Here is a 7672-nt window from a genome sequence, read left to right on the forward strand (position 1 = left end):
CGAGTAAGATATAGAATTATTTATATCAAAATGGTCAGGATGACGAAACTTGGTACACCTGTTCCTTAGAACTGTGGTTTCTATTGAAAATTGCGAAAACCGAAAATCTATAAAGTGTAATAACTAAGCCGTAAATAAAGCTATGCAAGTATTATTTGGTACAGAGGATCGCAATATGGAGAGGCATAGTTGGACGTAATTTTGAAAAAATAACTTGATTGTCTGCTGGACTCTCACACCTCTCTCTTTCTCTCCAACAAAACAAGTTACCCCAATACACACCATAAAAAGTGGTGTAATCGGATAATAAACACGTCCACCTCCAATACAAAGGTTATGTTGAAAATTAAAATTAACTATGTATATCAGAAACACTAAATTTTACAAAATAAATGCCAAAAGAAAGCTGCTCTCAGATATTTTTACAAACTAGAAAATGGGCGTGGCAGCGCCAACTTATGGGTCAAAACCATATCTCAGAAACCGATTTCAATGAAAATCTGTACTTAATATTCTATTGACATTCTAATGGCACGAATGGAAAATGGAGAAATCGGTTCACAACCACGCCTACTTCCCATTTAACTCAATTTTGAATTCCATCTGATTTCTTCACTTTATAATATGATTTTGATAATATGTATTTACATTATGAACCAATGAACATAGCGGAATGAAACTTTACACAAATACTGTATTTGAAAATATCGGTAAATTTCTCAGATATTTTAATTTGATTCAGAGGGAATCTTTTTCTTCTAATTGTGTTTCTTTATACCAAAAATGGTTAAAATTGGGTCATAAATTCCCTTATCTCCCATATACTTATTTATAGGTTTTTCAAAATTACGGTGGGCTTTATCGGATAATATGTGAGATATTTTAGCAAAATTTACTGAACTTATGGTCTTAGAAATAGTGTACCTTGGTGGTGAAAATGAGTGAAATCGATTCAGTAATTACATCATCCCTCTTATAGTTAGTTATGATGATTTTCGTTATTCTAGTGGAGTTTATGCCGAATGCATGGTCAAATTGTTTATTTTAATAAAACTACATACATCAATAAATTGCGAGAGCATAAAATATTTGGTTACGCCCGAACTTAGTTCTTCCTTATTATTAGATGATTTGATACGAAGCAATAAAAGAAAATATCACGCTGCCTAAATGAAATTTCGAGAACACCAAATTAATAATAATGCGAAGAAAATAGTATAATAATAATATTAGACAATCAGGTATTCATGAAGCTTGCGATACTATCTTAGCATTACGAAAATATTTGTTGAAAGCTTTGTGAGCAAAGAGCTTAAATTGCTCCGATCATAGCCCTTAACGAAAAAAATATCACAACTGTGTGTCTATAACACTTTTAGACGACTTAAAATGTCTAACTAAATTTCATAAAAATTAGTAATTCATTATTTCAAAGAAAATATAGTAAAAAATAATAATGTGATGTATATATTAACATTAATTCTTCTCGTTCAAGCCCGCTCATTAGACTAATCTTAATATTTTCCTGCAACAGCTAATTGCATACAGGGTATAATTAGTGTGAATGTGAAAATTAAATTTAATTGAGGCTTTAAATTACTTAAAATATAACACTTTTTGCATAGATATCCATTCAGTGAGTGAGTATACAGTTAATTGCCGGCCTCATTATTTACCACACAAAGGCATCGCCAATAAGTGGTAGGTGTGGACATTCACTCCCAGTGTGTGACGCTCACACTGAGAGCTCAGCGGTAAGTCAATGCCACCTGTCGAACATTTTTGATGAGCAGCTTAGTGTAAGTAAATATTGTAAGTATTTAGGTAATTTGTGATTCGTAACCCGTAATTTCATGCCTCACCGCACAGGTAACTTCACTGCGTAATTCTTTTTAGCAAAATTTTTTCTCAATAAAAAGGTAGTACACAAAGTAAATAAACGTGTTGAGTGAAAAGTGGAAATTGTAGCGTAGCAAATTATACACCAGCTTTTCGTTACAACAATGTATATCATTATAGATTTGCACTGTGAACTCTGGGTTATATAAAGTAAATTCATACGTACTTACGTATATCGCTATATAGATATGTAATTGCAACCAGCTGTAATTGTCTGAGAGTTCGCATAAAAATCATCCAATAATTACCAACATTTTCATTATGAATTTTTGCTTTGTTTTATTTTTTTTGTGCGTTTCAAATAAAGCTGACTTAGCATCTTAATAGTTAGCCTATTCATTCACGTTCATGATCACGAACGTGATTGCATAATAAATGCATGTAAATTTTGAAATCAAGGTTATGTAAGTAAAAACTGTTGAGAAATACGAAGTCACTGTTATATACGATATAACGGTATTTCAATTTCCGACCGCCTTCTTCTCCATTAATATGCATACTCATGCGTCATATGTAGTAAGTAAAGTTAATATTGTCAATAGGTATTTTCATTATAGAATATCTAGCAACCGCTCACCAGTAGCATTTTCTCGATGAAATATTAATTAGCCAGTCACGAGGTTAAAATTTTCTATTTATTCCCTAAAATTTTCAGAAATACTATTATTAGAGAAATTTAGACACATCCCATTTTCAATTCGCCACTTCGCTGATCACAAAATTTGAGCTTTACTCTCTTATCAAAAAAATTGGAACAACAAAATTGTCCAGATGCAGATAAAAAACAGAAGGAATATGTCTCATTAAAGTTACATATATGATATATATCTATTCTACTTCAATATACCAACTACTTTCTTTATACCAGTTGCGTGTTCGATTCGTCATTCCTCAAATACTTATTTATGTACATAAATTACCACATTTTCTCAGTACGCAACTAAAAACATCCTCACACATAATTTATTTTTCAGTTAATTCATGCTGTGGTTTATTATTCTGTGGTGGTGGGAATCCCCAATCGTCAATAATTGAAATCAAAATCGAAATGAATGCGCGTTAAAGCTATTACTTTATGACAAAACATACATATATATGTATGATATTTTATATGCTTAGGGAACCACAGAACCACTTCTGCATACAGAATAATTTCGCAAAATTATACGCTTACGAAGTACGAGTTTGAAATTAAATGACACATAATGGTTTTATTGACCATGTGGTTGACTACAAGTATTGCCACTGAATTTGTTTTCATTCATTGAAATATCCATAAAGTGTAAATATTGAATTTATCAAGAATTCGATAAATAGTTCACAACTCATTCATCGAAATAACGGAAATTGCATGTAATCAACATTGTTTATTATAAAATATATATAAATAAATTATATTAATCGCTTATGACGTCTTTTCATATGTGTGTACGTATAAATTTTTATGCAATTAAATGTATTAGTAATATGTATGGAAATATAAACATAATTAAAAGTGAATGAATATGAGTCATTGAATATCTATGTATGTAGTTTCAACAACTTTTCGTATTACATCGTGCTTAATACTGATGATTGACAATTAATTAAACTCAATATTTTAAAAAATAAAATATATAAACAAATTATGAATTCATTTTTTTTTAACTTTTGGCAGAAAAATTGCTTTTTGACATATTTAAATATAATAAAATTCTTTATAACTAGTCCGTCCATAAATCATATATTTTTAGAAATATTTTTTTTCCTCTCCAAATAATTCGTGGTCATCATTATCTCTCCCTATTTCACATTTTAATCTCAGTGCCAATTGGTAATTTTTTACCGAAAATACCGATAAATCTCTCAGATATTTAAGAGAACTTCAGTGGGAATCTTTTTCTTCTAAAAAAATGGCGAAAATTTCCAAGATCCCATACAACTAATATTAAGGCTTTCAGGTATCAGGTATATCGGCGTATATAGCGGTTAATTTGAAAACGAGAGCAAAATTGCCTAAATTGGAATTGGTATATTTCTGCATCAACCGTATTCTCCGAATATGGCACCAGCGACTTTTTCTTGTCCGCAGACTTCAACAGAATGATCTCTGGCAAATAATTTGACGTCATTAAGGGGCTATACCAGTGACACCCATGAAAAATTAGGCGATTTTCGTGAATTTTTTGAAAAGGAAGCACTCGGTTGATTGTTTCGAAGTTTTTTGCACATCAGCTCCCTTTCAAAATTTTTTCTTTACAAAACTATTGAAAAACAACGGAATTATATGCTGTCTTCGGAATTGCCAAAAAAAAGTTCCCTAACTGCTGACATGATTCCGGCCGAATGAGTTGCTGAAACAAAAAACTTCAAAAATACGATTTTTGAAAAAATTCAAAAATTGACAAAATGTAATAGTTCTGAAAAAAAAATTGTTTTTTTAGGTAAAAAAATGGTATTTCTTTTAATGCCAAATTGACATTTTTCAACCAATCCTAAAGTCATTGTATAGTAAATATATTCAAGAATAATTAGTTTAAATTTGAAGTCGATCGGTCAATGTATCATTGAGTTATGTCAGCAAAGTGAGAAATATCGTTTCGAGAAAAACGCGTTTAAAGTTTCGACTATAGCTGCATACACCAGCGACCGGTCGCTCTTTAGAACGCTGCCATTCAAAACCTATTCAAAATACGATCTTACTGCTTTCACACGATATTTTTGAAAGTATAAACTATCGAATAAGCAAAAAAATGATTTTTTGAAAATGTCACACCGGCATAGCCCTTTAAAGAGGTAAACGCCGCGATTGAGATCTCTTCTAAAGCAAAAGACCAATTGTACACCAAAAATAGCATCGGAAAGTTGCAAAATCACTTTCATCTGTTTGACGCTGTCGATGACAACGAAGCATTTTCTACAATATACATATGTATTTTTAACAATTTGTGCACTTTTCAACTGTCTATTTACACTTTACATTTATTTCATTAGTATTAGTACATACCAAACTGCAAAATTTTCCATTGCCGCGAACTGCACAAGCCCCCAAACGACTTTACATCACCAAATTTTAACATTTTGTTACAAAATGCCGATTTTTTTGGAGTTTACATCTTGTACGAAGCTAAATGCTATTAAATTTACGGTATAACTTAGCAGAGAGGAGAAAAATACCAAGCAATGTTAACAAAAAAATGAAATGCTAAAAAAACACGCTGAAGCAAAAACAAAGCAAATAGAATAACGTAAGCAGCATTGGAAAAACGTGTTAAAAAAGAATCGATCACATGTTCGCTAAGACACCTTAATTGTTCGACACATTTTTCATTTTATTTCGTTTCGATTTTTTTATTATTTTGTTTAGTGTTCATTTAATTTTTTTTTATATTTTTATTTCTTATTTTTTTCATTTTAAATTTTTTGTTTTTTTTTTTGTATTTTTTTTTTGTTTTGTGAAAAGTTTCAATAATGACCAATCGTTTATTGCCGCTACCACCGCCGGCTACTGTACGTATGCATTGTGGCGCTTCCAGAGGCAACTTATTGCTGTTGTTGCAACTTTTGAATGATTCGGTTTCATTCAAAAAATTTTCCATTGCACACCAGCGCAATACAAGTCAAATAAAATCAACAACAACAACGAAAAAACGTTTCACGTGCAGTTTAACCTGATCTGGCGGCGTATTGCCTTAAACGTTATATGCAACAAACGGACAAGTGAGGCAGCAAAGGCAGCAACAAGCAATAGCAGTGAGTGCAACTCAAACTCAAGGCACTTGAAAGTATGTATGTATGTATCAGCAACTTACATATCTGTTCGCACATCAATAATTGCCCCCTCTCTAAGTAAGTGCATGTCAATCGAATGCTGATTTCAACAATCGCGCGCTGAAACGATCAATCTTACGCTTGATTGAGGAGGCTTAAACGGTCAAACCTTTGGAACGCAGAGAAGGCTAAGTAGCGGAATAACTAAAAAAAAAATGTATTTAAAAATACAAAAATAATTTAATATACATATAAGTATATATGTACATACTTATACATATATATAAAGCTTGAAAGAAGAAACAGAAGACAAAAAACAACGCTGCTCATTAAAGGTGTTTAGCCAAAACTATTAAATTTTATGTATGAAAATACAAACAAATAAACATAAATACAGGTAAACGTTGAGATATACATACATACCAACAACAATACATACATTCATAAACACAACCATTTGTACTTAGACCCCGAAAGACGCGAATCAAGCCAGCAAAACAAAACCAATAGCTATGCAAGCGTCACCTGAACAAAAGATGTGAGTACAGCGAAAGCAAAAAAAAAAAAAACAGTAAAAACAACAACAACAAACTATTGTAATACGCAATACACTAACAACAGGTGGCAATTTTACGCTATACGAGTAAGTAAGCTTCAATGGAAAGAAGCAGCAAATTACAACAAACTCTCGTTGATAGTAAGTAGATAAATGCTAGGCAAGTAAGTAAAAGGTGAAACAACAACAATAGCAACAACACAGCTATATAGCTACCATATATGTCTGCTGTTCATATCGCTAGTCTGCGTTGCGCCAAAATGAATTTGTTTTTCTCTATTTTGAATTTCTTCTTTTGCGCGAGAAATGACAACGACCTAGTAAGACATGCCGGGATTGTGCTCTTCTTATTTTATTGTTGCTTTTTTACACTTTTGCAGGTGTTGTATATGTATGCATATGTAAAAGTGAATATATCTGTATGTATGTATAATATGTATATAAAAGCATATGTAAAAGGTAATGAGATGATGTATGCTGGTGGAGCACAGTGTTTAATATCGCAAAACATATAAAAAAATAAAAATAAAAAAATTGTAAATTAGTATATTATTTAATTTTTTTAAATAGTTTACAATCTGGAAAAAAAACAATGATAATAATATATATGCAATACAATATCTTGATTTTAAAAATCAACTATATTCCATAAACCTTTTTTATATTCGGGTGCTACCGAACATTTTATTCTCTCGCAATTTATTGATGTAATTTTATAAAGATAACACAATTTGACTCATATATTCGGCATAAAGTTTAATAGAATAACGAAAATCGTCATAAATAGTATATGGGGACTGAGGTAATTCCTGAACCGATTTCACTCATTTTCACCACCAAGATACAATATATCAAATCACTCACTTAATTTTTCTAAGATATATCGCATATTAACTGATTTATAAAGCCCATCGTATTTTTGAAAAACCTATAATTAGGTATATGGGAACTAGGAGAAGTTATGACCCAATCTCATGATACTCAAGATATTTTAACACAACTTAAGTTATCCGTTGCAACTCGTCTCGTCATCCTGATCATTTTGATATATAGAACCCTTTTTTTTGCGAAAGTATAAAAATGCAAATATTTCTCTTCAATTAATGACTTTTTGTTACAAAATTCAAAGACAACTACATATTAGCTACCATTTAAAGTATTTAATACTACACTTAATGACATATATCAATTGGTAAACTTTTTTTTTCTTAATACTCCATAAGCATACAAGTGTATGTACATATATATACTTACATCTGACATTACACTGTGCACCGGTGCGTATGAGTGACAATGAGTACGCTGATTCATAACAGTTTGGTTAATATGCTTCTCACTAATTTATGTGCGTACTTTTAAGAAACTAAGTTCTGAATATCAATGAAACATAAAATAACATAGTAGCAATAATAATAGCAACAATTTTATAGAAGCACCATTGAGTAATGTCTAATTAGAAACAGGCAC

The 7672-nt window shown here is 31.1% G+C and overlaps 1 long non-coding RNA gene across 1 annotated transcript; it reads left to right on the plus strand.

Moving 5' to 3' along the window:
- Positions 1-4893: 4893 nt before the first annotated feature.
- Positions 4894-7333, plus strand: LOC128922575 (uncharacterized). The gene is made up of 3 exons (XR_008471763.1): positions 4894-5671; positions 5729-6046; positions 6117-7333. It is a non-coding gene; the product is annotated as an uncharacterized LOC128922575 (long non-coding RNA).
- Positions 7334-7672: the final 339 nt, after the last annotated feature.

This window comes from Zeugodacus cucurbitae, chromosome 6 (genome assembly GCF_028554725.1).
Source record: "Zeugodacus cucurbitae isolate PBARC_wt_2022May chromosome 6, idZeuCucr1.2, whole genome shotgun sequence".
NCBI classification, from domain to species: domain Eukaryota; kingdom Metazoa; phylum Arthropoda; class Insecta; order Diptera; family Tephritidae; genus Zeugodacus; species Zeugodacus cucurbitae.